The sequence below is a fragment of the Acartia tonsa genome, chromosome 8 (assembly GCF_053477335.1).
Source record: "Acartia tonsa isolate MP-2025a chromosome 8, ASM5347733v1, whole genome shotgun sequence".
NCBI lineage: Eukaryota > Metazoa > Arthropoda > Copepoda > Calanoida > Acartiidae > Acartia > Acartia tonsa.
This window is the reverse complement of record NC_137267.1, coordinates 5,104,434-5,121,297: the sequence shown is the minus strand read 5'-3', so window position 1 is coordinate 5,121,297 and position 16,864 is coordinate 5,104,434. Positions and strand designations below refer to the sequence as shown.

General features: G+C 33.5%; 5 long non-coding RNA genes across 5 annotated transcripts in view; 3 read left to right on the top strand and 2 right to left on the bottom strand.

The window, feature by feature from the left end:
* Positions 1-12,585, top strand: part of LOC145325855 (uncharacterized) — an 18,936-nt gene extending 6,351 nt beyond the window's left edge. The window contains exon 2 of the long non-coding RNA XR_013881617.1: positions 12,014-12,585. This is a non-coding gene — a long non-coding RNA (uncharacterized LOC145325855). The remainder of the gene's footprint in view (positions 1-12,013) is intronic.
* The window catches only part of LOC145325860 (uncharacterized), a 270,432-nt gene that overhangs the window by 72,508 nt on the left and 181,060 nt on the right, over positions 1-16,864 (top strand). The window lies entirely within an intron of this gene.
* On the bottom strand, positions 5,482-6,308 carry LOC145325374 (uncharacterized). Its single transcript, XR_013881457.1, has 2 exons — positions 6,249-6,308; positions 5,482-6,029 (listed from the first exon to the last, which is right to left on the bottom strand). It is a non-coding gene; the product is annotated as an uncharacterized LOC145325374 (long non-coding RNA).
* Positions 9,736-10,654, bottom strand: LOC145325853 (uncharacterized). Its single transcript, XR_013881615.1, has 2 exons — positions 10,590-10,654; positions 9,736-10,365 (listed from the first exon to the last, which is right to left on the bottom strand). It is a non-coding gene; the product is annotated as an uncharacterized LOC145325853 (long non-coding RNA).
* LOC145325856 (uncharacterized) lies at positions 11,773-16,864 on the top strand. Its single transcript, XR_013881619.1, has 2 exons — positions 11,773-11,793; positions 16,236-16,864. It is a non-coding gene; the product is annotated as an uncharacterized LOC145325856 (long non-coding RNA).

The following is a 16,864-nucleotide window of genomic DNA, read 5'->3' as shown; positions in this document are numbered from 1 at the left end:
ATTTATAACTTCTTTAATAAGAAAGATTGAGATGTTATCCTCCCCACAACTCTTTTTGCTTTTAAGTTTATTTAGAGCATACAACAAGTTCTTTTTAGTTACAATACCAAAATTGAAATTAGTATCATTTTTCTCCCCAAGAAAGCTGTGAAAATTAGATTCAGAATTTGGTATATTTTCTGCAATTTTAGACCCAATACTTGAGAAAAAGTCGTTGAAACCATCAGCTATTGACTTTGCCCCTGAATATGATTTTATGTCATCATAAAAAATGTTAGGTAAACTTTCCTTATGCTTTCTTCCATTTAAAACTGAGTTTATAAGAGTCCAAGTTTTCTTAATATCATTTGATAATTCTAGAACTTTATTGTGATAATAATCTTTCTTTGCCTTCATTAATTTATTTTGGTAAAGCCGATTTAAGTCCCTCCAATCAGTAAAATTAGTTTCATTAGGGCATTTGATGCGTTTTTTAAATAACTTATCGTTTTGTCTTCTGATAGCTGGCATTTTTGCTGTCACTTGAAAATATTTCGCTGTATATAAGTTTAACCTTTAGCACATATGTTGTAATTTAACCTTTAATCCAGGTGTTTACTGCTCAGCGGTCAAACTGTAACTAAGAATTTCCAAGAAATGGGCGGAGATTTTTATAATCTTCTGATAGCTAAAGCCTTATGTATAAAGATTCACCTTTAAGGGATAGTCTACTAACTAATTTTACATATATTTTGAAAGAAAATGGGGGGGGGGGGGGGGTAGATATACCACGCTTTTCTGGGATCTTGCTGTGTCAAGTATCAACTGTTGGGAATATCAAAGGATGGCTCAATGCAAAATTTGAGCCGGATCCGGCGAAAACCGGCCGTGAATTTTATAAAAAAAAACGTTTTTTTCCGGTTTTTAGGGGGTATCTGTAAATCGATTCAGCTGGAGCAAAACTGGTTGGAGGTACAAAAAATTTTACTTCACATGAAATTTAGCCAATGCAATTGCTTACAAAAATGTACTTCATTGTCAACTTGATTGGACAACTCTTTCCCCTCCTAAATGTCCATTAAAACCTCGGAAACTGCAAAAATCGCCAAAAATCACGCCTTCGGCGGCGAATAACGGCTAAACGGTCGGCCGGAGGCGAATCAAACATAAGTAAAGAAATGTCTGCCTCAAAAAGTTGTTCAACATTAAAGAGATGCTTGAAGTCTCTAAAACGACTCCTTCCCCTCCTTTAAGGGTAAAAACTGAAAAAACGCGATTTTCAAAAGTATGCCCACTTTGTGGGTGTGGGGGGCACTGAACCCGTCACCCCAGGGTCACCAAATATAAAGTCTAGGCGGCCCACAATGCTGAATTTTCACCAAGTGAAAGTCTCGTGTCATTATCTCTTATGAGAAAAAAGTTATTATTTAATTAAAATTTCAAATTGTGATTTTTTGATGGATTTCTGTGATGAAATGACAGGCTGGTTAATTTTTAGGCCATTTTTTGCGGTTTTTGGGCCGTCACGCCCAAACGGTTTGAGATAATCTATCGGGACCTTTTGCCCAACCTAAGTCTGGTTATTTGTGAGGTCTAAGAAAAAAAATCCCGGTTTGGATGAAGCTCGACGTCGCTGTGCGCCATCAAAAATCACTTATCAGCTCATTTTGCCCCCTCTAACTCTCACCTCGTGCCATTTTTCTGTGTAAAGATTATGATTACAATCTTTTGCATAAGTCACATTCGAAGATTCTTATGACATATGCCCATCTAATCTATACATTGTTTTGTCTATCTGTCTGTTATTTAGAGTGCTAGATTGATTCCTAGATTTTAAATTTTTCATGAATTTTTCAAGATAGAGGGCTTAAATTATCAGGGATTAATTAATTTTACATCCTACATATTTACACCAAGTTTTATTAAGATTTGTCTATTAATTGGGGTACTAAATCGATTCCTAGATTTTTAGGTTTTTGTGATTTTCTCGATTCCTATTCTGGATTTACGGATAGAATTACCATATTCTACATATTTCCATCAGGTTTCATTAAAATTTGTCTATCAATTGAGGTGCTAGATTGATTTTTAGATTTTTAAGTTTTTGTGATTTTAAAGGTTGCATGATTTTTAAAGGTTTCATGATTTCCCTATTTTATCAAGCAAAATTTTTATTGTATTACACTGCTCTTTAGTAATTTTTTTCCCGTGACCCATTCATGATTTTTGAGCTTCGCTACTTTTGGATGTTGTCATCCTTGTTTTATTTTGTAAATTTGTATTTTAAAATGTAACTTACAACGCTTATTATCATCCTATTGTATTAAACTTTTTCATTTCTTTCATACAAATAAAAGTAGAAATAATGCATTTTTTTATCTATTTCATTAATATATATTTTCATAATTTTGTTACAATACTATATAATATTTCAATATATAAATGGATTTAGGATATTGTGGATATATAGACAGGGGATAATTTAGTCTGCTATTGGCTATTTCGTTCAGTAGTCCACTAGAAAAATTGGGATAGGTGTCACAGCTTTTGGTCTACCTATCCTATTGATGTCATAGTGGAGGGAAAGAGAAAAGAGATGGGGTAAATAAACCGCCTAGAAAAGAGATGGGGTATAGGTTATTTCCTGACGTCAAAAGAATAGGTATGCCGAAAGCAGTCACATTCATCCCCATTTTCCAAGGGCACTAAACACAGCTACTTCAGTTTGTTCAACCAAAGAATCCATGATGTCCGTGGTGTCCTCTATGATGTCCATGGTGTCCATGATGACCCCGATATCCTCCACGATGACCCCGATATCCTCCATGATGACCACGATATCCTCCATGATGACCACGATATCCTCCATGATGCCTAAAAATGTACATGTATGTCCTTAAACAAATTAATTATAAATTACAAATAAATTTGTATTTTGATCCGACTTTTATACATTTATATTCTGATTATTCAGATCTTACACTCGCTTTAATGGATGCTGTCATCCTTGTTTTTTTTATGGGGATAGGAGGTGGGTTAGCTGTCCAAGCTGGCGAAGTTCTCCTTGATAGTGGCAATGAGGGAGGTCTTTGTGGTATGGGTACGTCTATTGGTGCATGCTTCAAAGTAGCCCAAGGTCCAAAAGTCCATTGAATTAAGATCGGGCTGCTGGGAGGCCCCATTTCCTTGTGAGTAAAGTGAGTAACCGCAGGATCCAAATTCACCCAACTTTCAAGCTACCCTTTGACATGGAGGCTCTTATTTGGACCACAGTTGAGCTAGAACGACGTTCTATACATTTTCGGAAATGGCAGGAAGATTCATCTTGGGTTGTCAGTGCAATTCATAGTCTAAAATGAGTTTTAAGTTCCATATGGGTCTCTGACGTCGATAAATGAGAAATTTTCACGATTTTTGACGTTTTTGACATCTCTAAATCTGCCACGTTTCACTTTGCCGTAGTACTAAAGCCAAGTCATTTTAGATAGAGAGCTCTAGTCTTTTCTAGTCTTATGTATCTAACAGTATCCCCAGCAAGTTGCATAACTCTAGCTCATCTACAGATGGGCTGAGGTCCGATTTAGTGGGCCCTAGTTGAGAATCCAGATTATACCACCGGCGCACTTTGAATCTGCCTTGTTGAACATAAGTGCGGTTAGCTCGGAGTACGAGCCCATCTTCGCCCAAAGGTTTTTTTATGCTAAAAGGTCATTACCTAAGCTTTTTATAGTGGGGTCAAACGTCCTGATTGGTCAAGTAGTTTTGACGCTATGGCCGATTTAAAAAAGTCTCTGGATATGTGGCGCACCCTGTATATCTAAGGATAAGCTCAACTAAAGATTAAAATTGAAAAACTAAAAATTTTGTGCATTTATTTTATCAACATATTTATGTAGTAAAAAAATATGGTTAGAATTCTGTAGATTAAAACTTGTTGTTTAAACGATTGGACACTGGACTTAATGAACCAACCAATCCAAATTTATTAATACTCCCAAAGTTGTTGAGTCAAGGTATAAGAAAACTATATTAAAAAACTTTGGGGACCAGTGTAATTAACAGCCCAATGTCCCCTTCCTCCCTGATAAAATACTATGACAGCCAAATCGGCGGAGATTTCTAATTTGTAATTTTTTTAAAATTTAAACCAGTTTTAAATCTTTTGATAAATTTATGTGAAATTCTTAAAAATATGATAAAACTTGAGGTGGGTGGAGATTTATAATCCATTGTAACCCCCCCCCCCCCCCCCCCCAAGTCTTTAATAATTTACCTATCATATTGTTTTAAATTTTTTATAAATGTATGTGAATTCATTTAAACAAGGATGACAACAACCATAAAAGAAAAACTCTGAAACTGTAGGACAAATGAACATTAACATATGTAGAGTGTCAGAACTGAATAATCAGAATATAAAAGTATAACAGTCGAAACCAAATTGTAATTAACACTGCTTAGATACAGGATAATGTTTCAGGACATATTACAGGTTTAGTAAAGAAGTATCATTATAAAATTAATTAAATTCTATTTTGTAAGGGCCATGTTTGATTGCGCCTTTTTTGAGTTTATAACATTTATAATAGACAAAAGTTACATAAAAATGGTTTAAAGATTATCTTTTCTTGTCAAGGCTTTTCTTTTAAAAACTCTGGGTACAAATTTTCCCTCCCTCCCTAATTGTATGATAGACAGCTTTCTGAGGATATTAAAATTATAAGATTAAATCTGCTAATAATTTTATGATTTTTATTTTACATTCGAAGTCAAACTAGAAAACTGTTTATACTCCTATAATAGCTTAAATTTCTTTACCTTAAATTTAGTTTTTAAGCATTTTCAGTAGCGAAACTACTCTGTTCGCCAGTCAGTCCGTAACGCAATGGGGAAAAGTAATTTCCTCAACTCCTATTCTAGATAGACAGCTGAAATTTTTAGTGAAGATTCTTATGACATATGCCCATCTAATCTATACATTTTTTTGTCCATCTGTCTGTTATTTGGGGTGCTAGATCGATTTCTAGATTTTAAAGTTTTCATGATTTTCTCAACTCCTTTTCAAGATAGAGGGCAGAAATTTTTAGGGATTAATTAATTTTACACCTTACATATTTTCACCAAGTTTTATTAGGATTTATCTAATAATTAGTGTGCTAGATTGATCACTATATTTTTAGGTTTTCGTGATTTTCTCGATTCCTATTCAGGATTTACGGCTAAAATTACAAAAGATGGAATATACTCATATTCTACAAATTTCCATTTTACATATTACACTGCTCTTTAGTAAATTTTTTCCTGAGATCCAGTAGTGTTTTTTGAGCTTCGTTACTTATGGGTGTTGTCATCCTTGTTTTATTTTGTAAATTTGTATTTTAAAATGCAACTTAAAACGCTTATTATCCTATTGTATTAAAATATTCATGTCTTTTATACAAATAAAAGTAAAAATTAATGCAGTTTTTTTTATCCATTTCATTAATATATGTATGGTCATAATTTTGTTACAATACTATATAATATTTCATTACATAAATGGATTTAGGATATTGTGGATATATAGACAGGGGATAATTTAGTCTGCTATTGGCTAGTTCGTTTAGTAGTCCACTAGGAAAATGGGGAAAGATGTCACAGCTTTTAGACCACCTATTCTATTTATGTCATAGTGGAGGGAAAGAGAAAAGAGATGGGGTAACTAAACCGCCTAGAAAAGAGATGGGGTATAGGGAATTTCCTGACGTCAAAAGAATAGGTATGACGAAAGCAGTCACATTTATCCCCATTTTCCAAGGGCACTAAACACAGCTACTTCAGTTTGTTCAACCAAAGAATCCATGATGTCCGTGGTGTCCATGATGACCCCGATATCCTCCATGATGACCCCGATATCCTCCATGATGACCACGATATCCTCCATGATGTCCATGATGTCCTCCAAAAAGTCCTCCCAGGAACGGTTCAGGTTTAGCCGCAGCCCCAGCTGATTGGAAGGTACTAGCCAGTACTAGCACAGCAAACACGATAAGACTGGTAAATCTCATTTTCTAAAAAAAAGAAAATCATATTTAAGTATAGTTTAGCATTTGTAGTCAAAGATAAAACTATAGGTGTAAAAATAGGAAGGTAGGGGACATTGAACTGGTTATTACACTAGTCCCCAATGTTTTGTGATACTTTTTAAAACTTTGGGTACCACCAGTTTGATTCTAATTACCCCTCCCTCCCTGATTTTAATAGTAATAAATATCCCTAATAAAAGTTACCTTATATGTGTCTTGTTTAGGTGATATTTTGTAACTGAATCTAATTTTAAGAATTAAACCTTTTATACCTTCAAGCTTATAAGGACACTCTGCTAGATAAATAAATTTTTAGTATAATAATCAAGCACACTAATATTAATCTTACTACAAGTATTAGGATGTCTATCTAAGGATCTCACTCTAACCACTGAACCAATATGGTTCTCCTTGACAGAGAAGCTTCTTGTATGTCCAGGGAAGGTTGTAACAATTTATTCTCATATGAAAGTAACATGATGTCTGTCTCTGTGTAGTGAAGAATCTCACTAACCACTTAACCAATATGGTTCTCCTTGACAGAGAAGCTTCTTGTATGTCCAGGGAAGGTTAAAACAATTTATTCTCATATGAAAGTAACATGATGTCTCTCTCTGTGTAGTGAAGAATCTCACTAACCACTAAACCAATATTGTTCACCTTGATAGAGGTGCTTCTTGTATGTTCAGGGAAGGTTATAACTATTTGATAGAAAAATCACCAAAAAATTATATTTAAATTTCTTTTCAAAAACTGTAAATTTTGGGTCAATCCACCCCCCCCCCCATTTTCTTTAAAATATATGTAAAATTAGTAGACTATCCCTTAAAGGCGAATCTTTATACATGAAGCTTTTGCTATCAGAAGATTATAAAAATCTCCGCCCATTTCTTGGAAATTCTTAGGGAATTCTTGGAAAAAACTGTTAATTAAAAATGTTCTATTATTCTTTGGTATAAAAACATTTATTAAATCTTTATAAGTTGGTTAAAACTTGCGGTGTCCAAACTTTTCAAATAATTTTAATCTACAAAAGGGTTAATCTAGTCTATCATCATTGGATATGCTTAAGTAAATTTATTAAAGGCTGATGATTAGGACAAAACCCATATTGATATTTATACAGGATATTACAATCTAATAAAAATTTGATCATTTGTAATGCAACAACTTTTTCTAAAATTTTGCTAAATGCTGAAAGAATAGAAATTGGACGATAATTAGTTAACTTATTTTTTTCCCCTGCTTTAAAAATAGGTACTACGCGAGCAATTTTGTATTTTTGTGGTATGAATCCTGTTTTTAATGATAAATTGAAAAGGTGTACTAATGGATTAATAATTTCATTTATAACTTCTTTAATAAGAAAGATTGAGATGTTATCCTCCCCATAACTCTTTTTGCTTTTAAGTTTATTTAGAGCATACAACAAGTTCTTTTTAGTTACAATACCAAAATTGAAATTAGTATCATTTTTCTCCCCAAGAAAGCTGTGAAAATTAGATTCAGAATTTGGTATATTTTCTGCAATTTTAGACCCAATACTTGAGAAAAAGTCGTTGAAACCATCAGCTATTGACTTTGCCCCTGAATATGATTTTATGTCATCATAAAAAATGTTAGGTAAACTTTCCTTATGCTTTCTTCCATTTAAAACTGAGTTTATAAGAGTCCAAGTTTTCTTAATATCATTTGATAATTCTAGAACTTTATTGTGATAATAATCTTTCTTTGCCTTCATTAATTTATTTTGGTAAAGCCGATTTAAGTCCCTCCAATCGGTAAAATTAGTTTCATTAGGGCATTTGATGCGTTTTTTAAATAACTTATCGTTTTGTCTTCTGATAGCTGGCATTTTTGCTGTCACTTGAAAATATTTCGCTGTATATAAGTTTAACCTTTAGCACATATGTTGTAATTTAACCTTTAATCCAGGTGTTTACTGCTCAGCGGTCAAACTGTAACTAAGAATTTCCAAGAAATGGGCGGAGATTTTTATAATCTTCTGATAGCTAAAGCCTTATGTATAAAGATTCACCTTTAAGGGATAGTCTACTAACTAATTTTACATATATTTTGAAAGAAAATGGGGGGGGGGGGGGGTAGATATACCACGCTTTTCTGGGATCTTGCTGTGTCAAGTATCAACTGTTGGGAGGGAATATCAAAGGATGGCTCAATGCAAAATTTGAGCCGGATCCGGCGAAAACCGGCCGTGAATTTTATAAAAAAACGTTTTTTTCCGGTTTTTAGGGGGTATCTGTAAATCGATTCAGCTTGAGCAAAACTGGTTGGAGGTACAAAAAATTTTACTTCAGATGAAATTTAGCCAATGCAATTGCTTACAAAAATGTACTTCATTGTCAACTTGATTGGACAACTCTTTCCCCTCCTAAATGTCCATTAAATCCTCGGAAACGGCAAAAATCGCCAAAAATCACGCCTTCGGCGGCGAATAACGGCTAAACGGTCGGCCGGAGGCGAATCAAACATAAGTAAAGAAATGTCTGCCTCAAAAAGTTGTTCAACATCAAAGAGATGCTTGAAGTCTCTAAAACGACTCCTTCCCCTCCTTTAAGGGTAAAAACTGAAAAAACGCGATTTTCAAAAGTATGCCCACTTTGTGGGTGTGGGGGGCACTGAACCCGTCACCCCAGGGTCACCAAATATAAAGTCTAGGCGGCCCACAATGCTGAATTTTCACCAAGTGAAAGTCTCGTGTCATTATCTCTTATGAGAAAAAAGTTATTATTTAATTAAAATTTCAAATTGTGATTTTTTGATGGATTTCTGTGATGAAATGACAGGCTGGTTAATTTTTAGGCCATTTTTTGCGGTTTTCGGCCCGCCACGCCCAAACGGTTTGAGATAATCTATCGGGACCTTTTGCCCAACCTAAGTCTGGTTATTTGTGAGGTCTAAGAAAAAAAATCCCGGTTTGGATGAAGCTCGACGTCGCTGTGCGCCATCAAAAATCACTTATCAGCTCATTTTGCCCCCTCTAACTCTCACCTCGTGCCATTTTTCTGTGTAAAGATTATGATTATAATCTTTTGCATAAGTCACATTCGAAGATTCTTATGACATATGCCCATCTAATCTATACATTGTTTTGTCTATCTGTCTGTTATTTAGAGTGCTAGATTGATTCCTAGATTTTAAATTTTTCATGAATTTTTCAAGATAGAGGGCTTAAATTATCAGGGATTAATTAATTTTACATCCTACATATTTACACCAAGTTTTATTAAGATTTGTCTATTAATTGGGGTACTAAATCGATTCCTAGATTTTTAGGTTTTTGTGATTTTCTCGATTCCTATTCTGGATTTACGGATAGGATTACCATATTCTACATATTTCCATCAGGTTTCATTAAAATTTGTCTATCAATTGAGGTGCTAGATTGATTTTTAGATTTTTAAGTTTTTGTGATTTTAAAGGTTGCATGATTTTTAAAGGTTTCATGATTTCCCTATTTTATCAAGCAAAATTTTTATTGTATTACACTGCTCTTTAGTAATTTTTTTCCCGTGACCCATTCATGATTTTTGAGCTTCGCTACTTTTGGATGTTGTCATCCTTGTTTTATTTTGTAAATTTGTATTTTAAAATGTAACTTACAACGCTTATTATCATCCTATTGTATTAAACTTTTTCATTTCTTTCATACAAATAAAAGTAGAAATAATGCATTTTTTTATCTATTTCATTAATATATATTTTCATAATTTTGTTACAATACTATATAATATTTCAATATATAAATGGATTTAGGATATTGTGGATATATAGACAGGGGATAATTTAGTCTGCTATTGGCTATTTCGTTCAGTAGTCCACTAGAAAAATTGGGATAGGTGTCACAGCTTTTGGTCTACCTATCCTATTGATGTCATAGTGGAGGGAAAGAGAAAAGAGATGGGGTAAATAAACCGCCTAGAAAAGAGATGGGGTATAGGTTATTTCCTGACGTCAAAAGAATAGGTATGCCGAAAGCAGTCACATTCATCCCCATTTTCCAAGGGCACTAAACACAGCTACTTCAGTTTGTTCAACCAAAGAATCCATGATGTCCGTGGTGTCCTCTATGATGTCCATGGTGTCCATGATGACCCCGATATCCTCCACGATGATCCCGATATCCTCCATGATGACCACGATATCCTCCATGATGACCACGATATCCTCCATGATGCCCATGATGTCCTCCAAAAAGTCCTCCCAGGAACGGTTCAGGTTTAGCCGCAGCCCCAGCTGATTGGAAGGTACTAGCCAGTACTAGCACAGCAAACAGGATAAGACTGAAAAATCTCATTTTCTAAAAAAAAGAAAATTATATTTAAGTATAGTTTAGCATTTGTAGTCAAAGATAAAACTATAGGTGTAAAAATATGAAGGTAGGGGACATTGAACTGGTTATTACACTAGTCCCCAATGTTTTTAAATAATTTTTTAAAACTTTGGGTACCACCAGTTTGATTTTAATTACCCCTCCCTCCCTGATTATAATATTTAGTAATAAATATCCCTTATAAAAGTTACCTTATATGTGTCTTGATTAGGTGATATTTTGTAACTGAATCTAATTTTAAGAATTAAACCTTTTATACCTTCAAACTTATAAGGACACTCTGCTAGATAAATAAATTTTTAATATAATAATCAAGCACACTGATATTATTCTTACTTACAAGTAACAGGATGCCTATCTAAGGATCTCACTCTAACCACTGAACCAATATGGTTCTCCTTGACAGAGAAGCTTCTTGTATGTCCAGGGAAGGTTATAACAATTTATTCTCATATGAAAGTAACATGATGTCTGTCTCTGTGTAGTGAAGAATCTCACTAACCACTGAACCAATATGGTTCTCCTTGATAGAGGAGCTTCTTGTATGTCCAGGGAAGGTTATAACTATTTGATAGAAAAATCACCAAAAAATTATATTTAAATTCCTTTCCAAAAACTGAAAATTTTGGGTTAATCCCCCCCTCCCCCCATTTTCTTTCAAAATATATGTAAAATTAGTAGACTATCCCTTAAAGGTGAATCTTTATACATAAAGCTTTAGCTATCAGAAGATTATAAAAATCTCCGCCCATTTCTTGGAAATTCTTAGTTATAGTTTGACCGCTGAGCAGTAAACACCTGGATTAAAGGTTAAATTACAACATATGTGCTAAAGGTTAAACTTATATACAGCGAAATATTTTCAAGTGACAGCAAAAATGCCATCTATCAGAAGACAAAAAGATAAGTTATTTAAAAAACGCATCAAATGCCCTAATGAAACTAATTTTAACGATTGGAGGGACTTAAATCGGCTTTACCAAAATAAATTAAGACATCATGTTACTTTCATATGAGAATAAATAGTTATAACCTTCCCTGGACATACAAGAAGCTCCTCTATCAAGGAGAACCATATTGGTTCAGTGGTTAGTGAGATTCTTCACTACACAGAGACACACATCATGTTACTTTCATATTAGAATAAATTGTTATAACCTTCTCTGAACATACAACAGGCTTCTCTGTCAGGCAAAACCATTTTGGTTCAGTGGTTATAGTGAGATGCTTAGATAGACATCTTATTACTTGTATGTAAGAATAATAATCCTTGATTTTTATATTTCAAAATTTATTTATCTAGCAGAGCGTCCTTATAAGTTTGAAGGTATAAAAGGTTTAATTCTTAAAATTAGATTCAGTTACAAAATATCACCTAAACAAGACACATATAAGTAACTTTCATAAGGGATATTTATTACTATTATAATCATGGAGGGAGGGGTAATTAGAATCAAACTGGTGGTACCCAAAGTTTTAAAAATTATAATAAAACATTGGGGACTAGTGTAATAACCAGTTCAATGTCCTCTACCTTCCTATTTTTACACCTATAGTTTTATCTTTGACTACAAATGCTAAACTATACATATAAATATGATTTTCTTTTTTTTAGAAAATGAGATTTTCCAGTCTTATCGTGTTTGCTGTGCTTGTACTGGCTAGTACCTTCCAATCAGCCGGAGCTGCGGCTAAACCTGAACCGTTCCTGGGAGGACATCATGGACATCATGGAGGATATCGTGGTCATCATGGAGGATATCGGGGTCATCATGGAGGATATCGGGGTCATCATGGACACCATGGACATCATAGAGGACACCACGGACATCATGGATTCTTTGGTTGAACAAACTGAAGTACCTGTGTTTAGTGCCTTTGGAAAATGGGGATGAATGTGACTGCTTTCAGCATACCTATTCTTTTGACGTCAGGAAATTACCTATACCCCATCTCTTTTCTAGGCGGTTTATTTACCCCATCTCTCTTCTATTTCCCTCCATTATGACGTCAATAGAATAGGTAGGCCAAAAGCTGTGACACCTATCCCAATTTTCCTTGGGCACTACTGAACGAACTAGCCAATAGCAGACTAAATTATCCCCTGTCTATATATCCACAATATCCTAAATCCATTTATATATTGAAATATTATATAGTATTGTAACAAAATTATGAAAATATATATTAATGAAATAAAAAAACTGCATTATTTTTACTTGTATTTATATGAAAGACATGAAAAATTTAATACAATAGAATAATGAGCGTTTTAGGTTACATTTTAAAATAAAAATTTACAAAATAAAACAAGGATGACAACATCCATAAGTAGCGAAGCTCAAAAAACACTACTTGATCTCGGGGGGAAAAATTACTAAATAGCAGTGTAATATGTAACATGGAAATATGTAGAATATGAGTAAAGTATATTCCCTCTCTTGTAATTTTAGCCGTAAATCCTAAATAGGAATCGAGAAAATCACAAAAACCTAAAAATCTAGGAATCGATTTAGCACCGCAATTATTAGACAAATCATAATAAAACTTGGTGAAAATGTGTAAGATGTAAAATTTATTAATCCCTGCAAATTTCTGCCCTCTATCTTGAAAAGGAGTTGAGAAAATCATGAAAACTTTAAAATCTAGAAATCGATCTAGCACCCCAAATAACAGACAGATGAACAAAAAAATGTATAGATTAGATGGGCATATGTCATGAGAATCTTCGCTAAAAATTTCAGCTGTCTATCTTGATTAGGAGCCGAGAAAATTACGTTTCCCCATTGTGTTACGGACTGACTGGCGGACAGAGTAGTTTCGCTACTAAAAATGCCTAAAAACTAAATTTAAGGTAAAGAAATTTAAGCTATTATAGGAGTATAAAACAGTTTTCCAGTTTGACTTCGAATGTGAAATAAAAATCATAGAATTATTGGCAGATTTAATCTTTTAATTTTAATATCCTCAGAAATCTGTCCATCATACAGATAGGGAGGGAGGGAAAATTTGTACCCAGAGTTTTTAAAATAAAAACCTTGACAAGAAAAAATAATATCTAAACCATTTTTGTGTAACTTTTGTCTATTATAAATGTTATAAACTCAAAAAAGGCGCTTTTAAACATGGCCCATACAAAGTAGACTTTAATTAATACCTCCTTTGTTATTCTATAAAGATACTTCATTACTAAACCTGTAAGTATGTCCTTAAACATTATCCTGTATCTAAGCAGTTTTTCAACAAATTTACTTTATACAATTTTCCCTCACTACCTGTCATTAGTAGTCTACTTACTCCGCCTATTTCTATGATCAGGATTTTTAATACATTCTAGTTTTCTCATGTAATGATTTACCTGAATTAGCCGTAATACCCAGCGCTCAGTCATGTAAGCCTCAGGTAATTCAACCTTTCACAATTTTAGACAAGGAACATAATACCCAGCGCTTGGCAGTAGTCAGTCAGCCGCATTTGTTTTAAGCTATTTTCTTTGGGGGTTGGATAAGGACGTCAAAGCTTTTTATTTTGAGGTGGGGGGTTAGGGTTTAAGGGGTTAATCTAATGTATTTTTTAAAATATTGATGGGGATAAATGAGGGGTTTAAAAGTTTAAGGGGGGATAAACACCACTTTACCCCAACACCTAGAAGTCTAAGGGGTTATTATATGAATTACATTATTTAAATATGAATTTATTCCATTTTAAAAAGTATTTTTTTAAATATATATATATATTTATTTATAAACAATTTCTAGGCGCTTCTTATATTTCCATTTTCTCTGTAAATCATAAATTTTAATTATTTAAGTTTTAGACTCCGCCCAGTTTAATCGGTATAAAGTTCCAGGACTTAATGTCTGGACTCCGCCCATTTTTATCGGTAGCTGATGTTTATAATAGAGGACTTTACCATGGATTATAAAAATGATGGATAAAGAATACATAAATATTTTGACAGGGGCTGCTAATATGAACCTCATTTATTGGTCTGTGTGTTCATCCAGTAGGAGGGGAGTGGATGGGGTAAAGGGGTTGGATCTTAAGCCAGCTGCAAGTAATATTATAGTACATAAAAAATCTGAGGCAACATCCCATGCAGTAATAATACATCGATTATTTTTTTAATTTTTAGTCTATTTCTTGTATCTTTGAATAAAATTAAATTGAAATAGTGAGAATAGGTAGAATGCAATGATATGGCAGCAGCGCGTCAGTCACGACTAAGCCTCAAATTTAGTTCTGTTTGAATAATTAAAAAATTTAAAAAGCGAAACTGCCTTATTTGGTTCAGGTTTAGACCTTCATCTGCTTTTAAATTGTATAAGGTTGTTTTTCCTGAAGCTTACAGATGACTGACGCGCGGCTGGTAAGTTTAAATTAGAAATAAAAGTTTTTATTTATAATAGCTTTTATATAATTAACTTTGTAAACATGTAAAAGTTTTAACCATCCATTCAAGATTTAATAAATGATTTTATACTGACGAGTAAATTTTAAATTTGACAGTTTAAATTGAATTTTTAAACAGTTTTGTCTATAGTTCAATATCTCCTGCCTCCCTCAGAATTTCCAAGAAATAGGCGGAGATTTTTATAATCTTCAGTTAAAAGCTTTAAAGATTAACCTTTAAGGGATAGTCTACTAATTTAGATATTTACTAGTTGCTTCGCCCCTAGCCTCTAGGGGATTGCGAGGGAGATCTGGAAATTGGCGTAAAACAACTCATAGACATTCAATTAAAGCTTTCCTGAAAAGAACAATCAAGACTAGCAGTTTCCGAGATCTTTAGCTTCAGACATAAAAGCTTACTACCTTATATTGAAGGACTATCGGCTGTAGCCTCACTGTAAATGAGAACCATATCGATTTAGCAGTTACCGACATCTTTCGCTACAGACAAAAAAGCTTACTACTTTATATTATAGGATATAGGGAAATAGGGGTTGGGATTGACCTACTATTTCAGGTTTTGCAAAGAAATGTTTTTTTGGGTGATTTTTCTATTCAATATGTTAAGCACCTTCCCTGGACATTTAAGAAGCTCCGCTGTAAAAGAGAACCATTTTGGTTCAGCGGTTATAGTGGAATCCTTAGATAGACATCTTATTACTTGTATGTAAGAATAATATCAGTGTAATTGATTTTTATATTAAAAAAATATTTATCTAGTAGAGTGTCCTTTTAAGGTTAAGGTATAAAAGCTTTAATTCTTAAAATTTGATTCAGTTTAGAAATATCAAGTAATCAAGGCACATATAAGGTAACTTATTTGAGTTATTTATTACTAGGAGGGTGGGGACATATGATTCTAAATTGAACCGGTACCCAAAGTTTTGAAAACATTCGTGGACTTCAAAATATTGTGCACCTTTATTGATGGGTCAAAACTAAGAGTAACCAAACTTTTTATTCAACCAAAACTCCTAATTTACATAAGGTATAGTTTTGATAAGAATCATTGGGGATGTACATTAATTTATTGTTGATTGTCCCATCCCTACTATATTGAAGATTATAAATTTACAATATTTCTATAAAGAAACTTTTCTAATAATGATTTTTACACAAGAGCTCTAAAATAAGACAGATGCCGATAAATTGATGTTTATCCCCAATGATTACACATATTTTGTAAATAAAATTACAATTAGTGTTTAATACGTTTTGAGACAAATCAAATTTCTATTCAGCCCCTAAAGTGAAAAAACTTATCATAAAACTTTGGGGACTAGTGTAATTAGCAGTCCAATGCCCCCACCCTCCCTGTTTTAACACGCATTGTTTATCTCTCATTACAAATTCCTATAAATTTTACATCATTATCTTTTTTTTGGAAAATGAGATTTACCAGTCTTATCCTGTTTGCTGTGCTTGTACTGGCTGGTACCTTCCAATCAGCTGGGGCTGAACCGGAACCTGGATTTTTATTGAACAAACTTTTCGGAGGACTGTTTGGGGGCGGAGGAGGTTATCATGGAGGTCATCATGGAGGATATTATGGAGGTCATCATGGAGGATATGATCGTGGACATTATGGACACCGTGGCCATTATGGAAATTATGGACCATATGGATACTATTGACGAATGAACTGACCAATAAATGAATTCCATATTAGTGGCTGTCTATTGTGCCCTAGGAAAATGGGGATAGATGTGACTGCTTTTGGCCTACCTATTCTATTGACGACATAGTAGAGGGAAAGAGAAAGGGATGGGGAAAATAAACCCGATAGAAAAGTGATGGTGTATTGGGTATTTTCTAACATCAATAGAATATGTAGGCCAAAAGCAGTGACATCTATCCCCATTTTGCTAAGGCACTTTAGACAGCTACTAAATTGACGACAAATTATATCGATTTAAAATATTATATATTCAAATAACATTTATTATTGTACCAAAAGTTATAAAAAATATATATATCATGTAAAATGATTTTTAATAAACTGAATTATTTTTAC